Consider the following 11379-nt stretch of genomic DNA (forward strand, 5'->3'; position numbering starts at 1 on the left):
CAGGCTGACAGGCCCGACTGGCATCAGGACCCAAAATGGCTGCACATCTGCTGGCCCCAGGTAACAGTCCCTGAGGCGCCGGGCTGACCCCTCCACCCAAAGACCCCAGGAGACGTCCCCTCACCAGTAATCCGGGAGACCGCGCCCGCCCTCGGGCCTGGGGAGACCCCTCAATGACACCGGAGATAATTCCCTCATAGACCCGGGAAGGCATCCTCTGAGACGGGGGAGGATCTTGGCCCCCCTCTTAAAAACACAGGAGACTCCCTGTATTTTTAGATTGTTCCCCCACAAAACCAAGGGAGATCGTCCCTCCCCACTGACCTGAAAACATAATACCTCTCTAAAATCAGGGAAAATCCGGCTCCACAAAGACGTAGGGGGACCTCCCCCACCACGATCGCGGGGAGCCCCCTCCCCAAATAGGATGGGGAGACCCTTAATGACTCCGCCCCCCAACAACCCGGAAAAAGCCTCCCCCCAAGTCTCCTGGAATAGCAGAGCCAGAAGCCCGGCGAGGCGGGCGTTACCTGCGGCCTCAGCCCGGTCCGGCGGCGTTTCCGTCCTATTGTTTCTTTCCCATCAAAATGGCTGCTGCCGCGCCGAGCCCCGCCCCCCGCGCCTCGCTCCCTACGCCCCTCGCTATTGGCTCGCACCGAGAGCCGCGCAAGCGGACTGGCCGGTCTGAAAGGCGCTGTTGCTAGGGCGCCGGGATTAGCTGCTACCACTTCCGGAAGGGGCGGGGCCACAAGGGGGTGGGGGCTTGTTTTCTGCCGGGGAGGATGGGCCGGAGGTCAGGTGGGTGGTTAGGTGGACAGTCTGGCTAGGATCCCTGGAATAGAATGTAGGATGCCTGGAGAAGGATGGGTCAACTAAGCTCTGGTTTTCCCGTTACTTAGGGGTCTCCAAGGATGATGCCAGAATTTCAGTCTTCAGCAAACTGGGAAATTGATCACCCCAGCTGATGGATGGACAGAGGACTGGCTATGAATACACAGCAGGGACAGAAAAGTGACTGAAGAAGTGGACAAAGGAATGGTTATATAGACAGATGGACAGATGGGTGGCCAAGCAACTAGACATGGAGGAGTGGACAGAGGGGTGGCTGGAGAGTGCTCTGCGGACTGACTACTGGGTGACCCAGTGCCTGACCCAGATCCACCCAGCTCCACACCACAGGGCTTGTCCTGGAGTGTGTGTTGACCAGAAGGACTCCCACCTGAATGCATGCTGGTGTAACTGAAGAAGGGAAGGGAGGGCGTGGGTGCCACTGAGCCTGATCCCTGCTTTTGTACAGGGAGGTGTGTATTCATTCATACATGCTGTACTTCAGTATTCATTAAGCACCTACATTCTGTGCTGGAATCACAGCAGTGAACCAGAACAGTTAAAAAGAGAAAGAGAAAACAAGTCCATGCCTTTACAGGTATGAACAAGGGACTTCTGTGGTCAGCCAGTCTCCTGTTATAGAAGCACTTTCCTTGGGTGGCTTCTAGGGCTTGCTTTTTCTGGCTTGGTTTTTTTGTAATTACCTTTTCTTTATCTACACTAACTCTGCTATGGCTTGAACATGACCTGGTTCTTAAATTCATGCCAGACTTTAAAACTCTAAAGTCATAAATTAATGAAAATAAGAAAGTGGAAACTGGGGAAATTGTGGACCAGCAGGTGGGAATCCCATATTGCTACTCTGCTTCCAATCCAGATTCCTGCTAATGTGCCTGGGAGGCAGCAGGTGGTGGCCCAAGTGCTTGGATTCCTGTCACCCAAACAGGAGACCTGAATGGAGTTCCAGGATCCTGGCTTCAGCCTGACACAGCCCCGGGTGTTGTGGGCATTTGGAGAGTAAACCAGTGGATGAAAGAGCACTCGCTCTCTCTTTCATTATGCCTTTCAAATAAATCAATCTTAAAAAGAAAAAGAGGGTGGAATTTAATCCAATCATGATGCTTGGGAAGTAGGCCTAGAGGGAGGTCCTTAAGTCATTTCTTTGCTTCCTGGCTCACCATGTGATCCTTCCCCAACAGTGTTTTGGCCAATGTCATTTGCCATCCTCATCAGACATCAAACCTTTGAGGCTGCCTGATCTTGAACTTGAACCTTCAAAACTGTGAGCTAAATAAAACTCTTTCCTTCATAAGCAGCTTCTCAGGCATTTCATTGTAGTAATGAAAAGCTGACGAATGCACTCCCTCATAACCCCATCCAGGGTCACGGCTCCACAGGCTACTTACATTCAATGTACATTGACGCTACATTACATCAATCACTCCCAGAGATGTATGTCCAGTCCTGATAATGTCCACTTATTGACGAGGCAGCCTCACTCCGACTTCCAGTCACTAGCATCTCACATTCAAACTAGCTCTGGCTCATCCCTCAGACCCACTCTACCTCATCTGCCCCAGATCGGTGACAGCAGCTTGGTCCTTCGAATACCTCTTGCCTACTTTCTTTCATACTTATACCCCAGTGCACCAGGAACTCCTTTTGCCTTCATTGGCATCATCTACCCAGAGTGGAAGCACTTCTTGCCACACCCATAGCTTCCACCAAGTTCAAACTACCACCATTTGTCTCCAGGGCAATGTGTTACAGCAGCTCCCAGTCTCCGTGCTGCCTTTGAAGTAGGCAGACACACAAGTTAAAATCGATTAGGTTTGTGGGCTGGGAGACCACGCCTTTGCCACATCCCTGTGTGACCTCACGCCCTACCTGATACCTTTGCCACGCCCCTCTGTGACCTCATGCCCCTCCCTGGCCACCTGAGCACCTGGGTGCTCACCAGCCAATCAGGTTAATTAACCACTCCCCTCTGAGAGTGGATTAAAAGCCTGGGCAATGGTGTGTCCGGCCCTCTCTTTGCCCTGGCTTTTTGCCAAGAGAGGGCTGGCTGTAGCTCTGTGCCTCCAGGGTGAGTGGCCTTCGGGCCACCTGCCCTAGGCTTCCTGGCCTAGATGCTCCTCCACATGGCTGGTTTCTGGAGCTCAGTATGAACCCAGATTTACCTCTCTCTCTTAAATAAAGCTCTCACTCTCCATTGCATTTTTCTCACTAAACACAAGCCTAAAATGTACCATGCTGCCTCGTTTATTTATGCTGGTATTTAGAATTATTCTCTAAATATTAGGCAAGAACCCTCTCGGGCTTATTAATATTGGGGATTCATTAATAAGCTTATGGTGATATCATATGGCATCCCAAATTTTGATGGCATATGTGGCACCCCAGATGGGATTTCTGGGGAACTTTAAGGGGCCACATTTTGATACATATTTTAGGGGGTCATTTCCAATATCACCTTCAGTGTGTGCTCCCCACATCAGTCTGCGACCACCTGAGTCTCACCGCCTTATGCCCTGCTCAGGACTTTGCAGTGGGATCCAGTGTTCTGGTACAGCGGGTTAAGTTGCTGCCTGATATGCCACCATCCCATATGGGCACTGGTTCGAGTCCTGGTTGCTCCATTTCCAATCCGGCTCCTTGCTAATGTACCCAACTCCTTGGGTCCCTCCCACGTGGGAGACCCAGATGGGGTTCCTGGCTCCTGGCTTCAGCCTGGCCTAGACCCAGCCATTGCAGCCATTTGGAAAGTGCATCAGTAGATGGAAGATTGTGCTCTGTTTCTTCCCCTCCCTATCTCTGTAACTCTTTCAAATAAATTAAGAACCCTGCAGTGGCACTGACCCAGAGAGAAGCCAGAGTCAGCAGGGTCATTACGTCCTGGATAACATCTCTGCCATGCACAGGGCTCCATCCAGCTCAGCACAGAGCCCCTCCTTTCAGACTGCACCTTGCCCTTCGGCTCTCAGCACGTGGGATCACCTTTGCCACCTTATCCTGATCAGCTTTCCCCATAGCAGTCTCCACCTTCTCATAAACTTTTTTAATGTAGATGTTTCATCTCCTTATATGGTGTGCCTGGTTCCCCCTGCTGTGAGGTGGGAATCACTGTTCTGTTTCGTTCATGGACTGTTCTGAGCTATCAAAAAGCTGATTCAATGATTGCTTTCAGCCCTTGTCTCTACTGTTGAGGAACAGTGTTTTGTTTTGTTTTGTTTTTCTCCTCATACTATTTGTTGAACTCTTTACTTACTTGTAGGGTTAATCTGATGAGTATAAAGTAAACTGAAAATAGATCTTTGTAAAAATTAAGAGTGGGAATAGGAGACACAGGAGGAAGAAGGGTGGGAGCACAGGAGGGAGGGTGTGGCGGGAAGAAACACTGTTTCTAAATCTGTGTATGTGAGATGCACGAAATTTGTATAGCTTAAACAAAATTTTAAAAAAATAACCTCCAGAAATACCCGTTGACTTACTGACTGTACATAAAAAGAATGCCTCATGGTGTTGAGTGGAAAGCACTGTGGAGAAAAACAAAATGGGGCAGCAAGAGGCTGGAGAAAGGTGAGCCCTGGCCAGGCCCAGAAGGCTCCCCCCACAGAATTGCACTGCTAGGAAGCCTGGCCCGATCCTGCTCCTATTACCTGCCTGTGGCTTCAGGACCTGCAGCTGCTGAATAAACCCAGCAGACACCCGCCATTCAGGTCCGCGCGGAGAGGCCACCTTCTCCCCACCCATGTTCCTTCTGCGGCTCCTGTGTTGGGGTGGGAGGCTGGATGAGGCAGGGTCTCCCTCTGGAGCCCTGGCATGAATTCTCTCATCTGTTTCTTACATACATACACACTAAGGGCTGACCTGGATAAAACAGCCAGTGAAAAAACAAACAGCACAGTTATGAGCAGCATGACGAAAATGTAGTGAAGGAACCACCCTGACAGACAGAGTACGCTGTTTGTGTCCAAGGCAGCAGGAAAGGTGGGCTTGAGAAGGAGACTTCCGAGCTAAGAGTAACCAAAGGCATTGGCGGAGCAGGGGAAGCTATTCCAGAAAGAAAGCACAGCAGGTGCAGAGAGCTTGAGGAAAGAACAAGTTTGGCATTTTGAAGGGATGTGGAGAAGGCACTTGGGTCTAACAGAAGAAAGAGGCCCAGAGCCCCCAGGGAAAGAGGCACAGAACTGAAAGGTCTGGAAGCTCAGCCCAAGGATCTTGATTTGCCCACAACCAGCGATCCAGGAGAAAAAGGCAGCAACTATCCAATTACAAAGAAATAGTTCTATGACATAAAGAAAAATTACCTACAGATGGAAAGGGCTGACCTTGTTGGGAAAGACGACAGTCAAATTCTTAAACTCTAAGGAGAAAAAGACCTTTACAAAACCTCCTGGAGAGAGGAAAGACTTGTGCACCCTGGCTTAAGGCTGACTGTCAACTCGCCCTGTGACACAAGCACACCATCTGCCCACCTATGCCCCGCCAAGGGACAGTCGTCATGACTGGAGAGGGACAGCAACCACTAATGAAATGGGAAAAAAGTAGAATTCCCAAATTACCAAGGGGAAAAATTCAATGAATGACAGTTTAATCAAAACAGAGAGGGAGAAAGAGGAAAATAGTAGGCTGGATCTATGAAATTGCAATATTCATCTATTTTGACCTACAAAAACAGTAGTTTCATATAGGTCAATTGAATGAAAAGATAAAACCACAAAGTAAAAATACGAAACATAAAGTAAATATGGAATGAGCAAAACATCTCTATCACAGTAAACAAGGACAGCCTGAACTCCCTTTAAAAACCTAGAGAGTGGGTTCGAAAGACTAAACCTCGCCACATGCTGTTTATAAGACACTTGAGACCACAGGAAAGGAAAGGCTGAAAATAAAGGAGTGGGCAGACAGAGATCAGGCCAGCACAGCTACGAGAGAACAGGCAGTCACGTAACATCAGTAAAGGAGGGAGTTAAGGTGACAGTCATTGAACAAAAGAAAGAGGGCCACTATCTAACAAAGAAAGGGACAATACATGACAAATACACAGAATATACAAAATCATAAGAGCTGATGTACACCAGATACTAAAACTACATTTAAAAATATTTATTTACTTATTTGAGAGGGAGAGAAAGAAAGAGAACAAGCTCCCATTTTCGGTTCATTCTCCAAATGCCTACAGTAGGTGGGGGCAGCAGTTGAGGGGATGGAGCGGGGTACCAGGAATCTATTTACTTGAGTTATCACTGTTGCCTCCTGGGACTGGAACCCAGGCACTCTGGGACATGGGCACCCTAACCAGTGTCTTAATCATTAGGCCAAATGCCCAGACCTCTAAAACCAATTTTAAAAGGTTTATTTGTTTATTTATTTGAAAGGTAGAATGAGAAAGAGAGAGAGAGAGAGAGAGAGAGAGAGAAAGATTCTATTTTTTGGCTACAACAGGCAGGGCTGGGCCAGGCCAAAGACAAGAGCCTGGAACTCTATCTGGGTGTCCCACATGGGTGGCAAGGGCCTAAGCGCTTGAGCCATCTGTTCCTCCCAGCATGCACCAGCAGGCAACCGAGACTCAAACCAGCACCCCAATAATGGATATGAGAACCCCAAATGCTGTCTTTACCTGCTGTGCCACAATGTCTACTCCAATACCACTTGTTTTTGAGGCCCTGCCACAAAGTTGATTGAGTAGGGAAAGTAAGATATAGAAAAATGTGTGAGGCCAGTGCCGTGGCTTAACAGGCTAATCCTCCGCCTTGCGGCGCCGGCACACCAGGTTCTAGTCCCGGTCGGGGTGCCGGATTCTGTCCTGGTTGCCCCTCTTCCAGGCCAGCTCTCTGCTATGGCCCGGGAAGGCAGTGGAGGATGGCCCAAGTGCTTGGGCCCTGCACCCACATGGGAGACCAGGAGAAGCACCTGGCTCCTGGCTTTGGATCAGTGCGATGCGCCAGCCGCAGCAGCCATTGGAGGGTGAACCAACGGCAAAAAGGAAGACCTTTCTCTCTGTCTGTCTCTCTCTCACTATCTACTCTGCCTGTCAAAAATAAAAAAAAAAAAAAAGAAAAATGTGTACAAAATGATCTAAATGTTTGCAACAAAAACCACTCTGTGAACGTGTGTGTGTTGATGTTATATAAGCAAAAACAGGGAACACGTAGCTTATAAACATGGGTTGCAGAGAGTGATGGTTATAGAAGGGAGAGGAGCAGGTAAACAAAAGAAGAAAACATAAAGATGGGGCTAAAACCCAGCAATTAGTATGAGTTCTCCCTTATTTATTTAATTACAGGTGTATATTTAACTGTACAAAGGAAGAGATTCGTTAGAGAGGCATCTTTTTTTTGGCGATAAAATGATCAGGAATATCAAAGAAATGATGACCACCTTACCTTAAAACTCAAGACAGCGGAGGGTGACTGGCAGGCACCAAGAGGGGCTGTGGGGTGCTGGCGACGTTCTTCATCTGGGTTGAGTTTGTGTCTTACCTGGGACAAATCGTTGATCAGAACATCTCAGTTTTAAGCACTTTCTTGTTATGTTCCCCATTTTTATAAAAATTGAATTAAAAAACAAAACCCAAACCAAGGCGAATTTTGCAGGGGGTTCTCATAGGCTGGGATAAAGGCATGGCAGAGGAGCCCTGGCCTGGACCACTGATGCCTTTGCACAGCTGCTATGAACTTACATTAAGTCTCCATCCCAAAGTGTGAGGCAGGGGCTGAAGGGGTTGACAGGCAAAACTTGCATTTTGAAAATGACTTTGGCTGTTGATCCATGGGGGTGATTAAGCCTGGGATGAGAACCGAGTAGTATGGCCAAGGAGGGGAGGGCAGAGGAGGGATTTTCATTTTTTTGCAAGGCAGAGAGAGACAGAGAGCTCCCATTGGCTATTGGCACCGAATGCCCATAAAGGAGGCTGAGAGCTGGAAACTCAATCCAGGACTCCCATGTGGGTATCTGGATCCTGTTTACCTGAGCCCCCACTGCTGCCTCCCAGGGTCTGCTTTAGCAGGAAGCTGGAGTCAACAGCCAGAGCTGGGTATTGAACCCAGATTCTCATGTCAGAGATTTGAAAGGCAATCTGATGCGACTCACTGGGTGACCTACTGGAGCTGCTGGGATGAAGGAGGTGTAGGAGCTGTTCATGAGGCAGGAAGAGGTTCTGGTGTGAAACAAGGTACTTGGGATGGCTTCTGCACAGCCTCCTCATGGGGGCTGCAAGCAGGCAGTACAACACCCAGCTCAGGGAAATGTTCCAAATGTCCCAGCTGGCCAGCACGGTGGTAACACTAACAGCCCTGCTGTTCTTGATGAATTTCCCCAGGGAGGGAGGTGAGCCCAGAGTGGGGCCCCAGAGGTAAGAACGACCACCGGCGGTGCAGGGAGCAGGAGAGCTGGGTTCCTCCACAGAGCAGGGAGGAGGGAGCCTGCGGAAGTGAGTCCTGCTGAGGTAGCTGAGAACCGGCCTGTGAGCCGGTGGTTCATCAAGTCACTGGGGCTGTGCAGGCGGCTAAGTCGAGAACGAGGGCGGTGAGGAAGTAGGATGGAACCTGCAGTCAAATCTCAAGTCTTTTGTCAAGCAGGGGCCCAACAATGTGGCAAGAGCCAGAGGACCGTGTGGGGCAAGTTTTGTTTTGTTTTGTTTTGTTTTTTTAAATTTACTTATTTTAAAGGGGGAGTTGGAGAGAGGGAAAGAGAGAAACTTCCATCTACAGGTTCACTCCCCAAGTGCTTGCACCTGTCAGGACTGAGCCAAACCAAGCCAGGAACTCAATTCAGCTCTCCCACGTGGGTGGCAGGGGACCCGCCCGACTACGTAGGCCATCACTGCTGCCTGCTAGGGTGCCCATTAGCAGGAAGCTGGAAGGTGCAGGAGTCAAGTGGGGACTCCATTTCAGGCACCCCATGAGGTGAGGGATGTGGGAGACCCGAACGGCCGTCTGAACTACTGCACCAAAGGCACGGTAGGGCCCGGAGTTTCTGATCCATTGCTTCATTTTCTTCCTAAAAACACTGCTGAGGGTCAGGGGCACAGGAGGTTGCAGGCAGAGTTTAGGACAAGGAAGCAGCAGCACTGTGAGGCTGCCAGACAGGATGTGGAGGTGGAGAGAACGGGGGTGCAGAGCAGAGACCTGGCCTCACGAGTCCTGTGTCACCAGCTCGTGTGTGGGTGGCTGCCTCCTAGGATCTGTCTACCCTGGCCAGGAACCAGGCCTGGCTGGCATGCAGGATGGTCCTGGGGTAGGACATCTATCTGAAACCTCTCTGCATGATTCCTAAACCAATTGGCTGTTCTCATGGCCCTACCCGCTCTGGCCTGGAGTCTGCTTAGAGGCCCGGCCCTGGGGGATGGACGCCCATCTCCAAGTTGGGAACACAATGTTCTTCCTCAATCTGCTGCTCCTCCGATGTAGGGTGTTGGGGAGTGCCTCAGACCCCACCCCCACCTCTGAACTACAGCCCAGGACCAGAGCCATGCTGGGAGGGGTAGGCTACAAATCATTCCTAAGATTTCCTTCCAGAACAAAAGACAGGAAAATTACCAAGAAAAGAATCCCACAGGGCCATGGTGGAGGCGGTTCCCAGCATGTCCTGGATATACACACCCTGTCCCCAGCACGTCTAGGCCACGCAGAGCCCCAGAGGAGCGAGCCCAGAAATTCCCATTGTGTTGGAAGCCGGCCCAGTCTCAGCAGCACCCCCACCCCCTGCATTCCTAGTGTGCCCTTGCCTGCGTGTTGTGAACCTGGCCACTGAACTAGTTCCTCTCAGTGCCAGGCTAGTCCTCCGTGGTTAGGGAGTAGGACTCTGACCCTCTATGGATTTTTGTTGTTGAAGCCAGCTCTGTGGAGCTGTTTTTGTGATAAGGGAGTCATAGGTGGCTTGAGGTGAGCACAAAGCCCAGAGACTGCAACAGCCGTTGGACCCTAGCTCCCTACAATATATGGGCCTGGGCCCAGCGTAGGTAGGTGAGGGCCTGAGGACAGCCTGGGGCAGCGGGAGTCCCTACCCATAAGCCTGTTGTCATCTTAAAGAGGGGTAAACTGAGATCCAGGACAAGGGCTCCAATTCCTTCTCATTTGGTCAGCCCCACTCAGGAAGGAACTCTAGCAGGTGGAAATATCTCCAGTTCCCAGGTAGGGGCAGCGCCCTAGCTCAGGGTCTGAGGGTCACTGCTCTGGCAGGGAAAGAACTCCAGGTTGCAGGGCTGCTAAGGCTGCAACTGCCTGGGGAACTGCTCCGCATCTGGGATCCCCACTGACACTCGATCCCACTGAGACTAGGGGTTGGCAGAGGCCCTGATCCTACTAATGGCTTCATCTCTCATCCTGGGCTTGGGCCAGCTGCACCGGCTGGGGACACGACAGCCAGGGGGCCAAAGCTGCCTGGGGATAGCCAGGGATAGCCTGGCCTCTGCCGGCCAAGGTGGCAAATTGCAGCCACTGCTCCTCAGGGGTCTAACTGGTAACTGAGATGACAGCACAACTGGCCCAGACCACTTCCCAGTGGGGCCACAGGCAAGAGACAACCTCAGGCTCTGCACCCTCCAGTTGCCTACACTGGGCTCACAGTATGTGTACTGGGGGTATCCCTTCAAACCCACGTCAGCAATTTCACAATGAAAATGTCCAGTTTGACCACAATTGGAAACTAGTTTGTAAAGTGCTACTTTGCTTATCTGGTGGATTTGGACTTCAGCTCTTTCTCCTTTTTAGTTGTCTGCTGGGGAAACACACACACCCCTCATCCCCATCCTTCGGGGAGTTGGAGGATCTAGCTAGAAAGGGGATTTCTGGATCTTGACTTCCAGTGGAGCACATGATGACTTCTGCCCCTTGGCTCAGTGCAGTTCCGCAGGGAGGAAGAAGTGGGTCCATGGCCAAGAAGGAAATGAGGATTTGGCTGGTACCTTCTGCTTCTGAGGAGCTAGCTGGGAAATGTCCAGTCGTCTGCTTCTCATAATGGACTGGTGAAGAATGAGGTCCTACTGGCTTTCCTAGTGTCTGGGGTAGCTCCCAGTCCTCCTCTGGTTTCACACTCCAGCCTGGCCAGCCTCCTGCCCTGGAATATACAAAGGGGCTGGAAGACAAGCCACATAAATGTTCTTATAGAATAGAAAGAAGTGCCCACAGGATTAAGAACTCTGGCTGGCAAGAAGTAAAAGAGGAAGGGGGAGAAACGTCGTGCAAGAGATGCCATCAGAAAAATTCGTCTTAGTGCCTGTCATCACAAAAGGCAACATGGGCTGTAAAGGCATCTCTGGCCAGTCTTTCTCGTGGCATCCAAATGGTTAGCATGAAGATGCCCCCTGTATGGGGGGGTATCCTTCAAATTAGAAATCTAGCCTCTCTTTTCACAGCTCCCCTAGGATGCTTGTGGAGCCAGAACCACACGATGCAAGGCAGAGCGATGAGACACCACAGGCTTCTGTGTCTAGACCACTCCTTTCACCAAGAGGCAATGGCAGTCCAGAGACAGATCACCACGACGAAGGGCAACAGCAGAATGGGAGCACAATCATCCTTGAACTAAGACTCTGGAAACGTG

At 50.6% G+C, this 11379-nt stretch overlaps 1 protein-coding gene across 4 annotated transcripts in view; it reads right to left on the minus strand.

Annotated features, from left to right (window-relative positions):
• Window positions 1-10858, minus strand: part of IP6K2 (inositol hexakisphosphate kinase 2) — a 41939-nt gene extending 31081 nt beyond the window's left edge. The window contains exons 1-2 of one of the 4 annotated variants that reach the window (XM_062200817.1): window positions 10742-10842; window positions 7221-7316 (exon numbers count right to left, since the gene is read on the minus strand). The gene's annotated coding sequence lies outside the window, so the exon portion shown is untranslated. Of the gene's footprint in view, window positions 1-530; window positions 613-7220; window positions 7317-10741 lie in introns of those variants that run through there. The other 3 variants (XM_062200820.1, XM_062200818.1, XM_062200819.1) reach the window with 3 other exon arrangements.
• Window positions 10859-11379: the final 521 nt, after the last annotated feature.

This window comes from Lepus europaeus, chromosome 9 (assembly GCF_033115175.1).
Source record: "Lepus europaeus isolate LE1 chromosome 9, mLepTim1.pri, whole genome shotgun sequence".
Taxonomy (NCBI): Eukaryota; Metazoa; Chordata; class Mammalia; order Lagomorpha; family Leporidae; genus Lepus; species Lepus europaeus.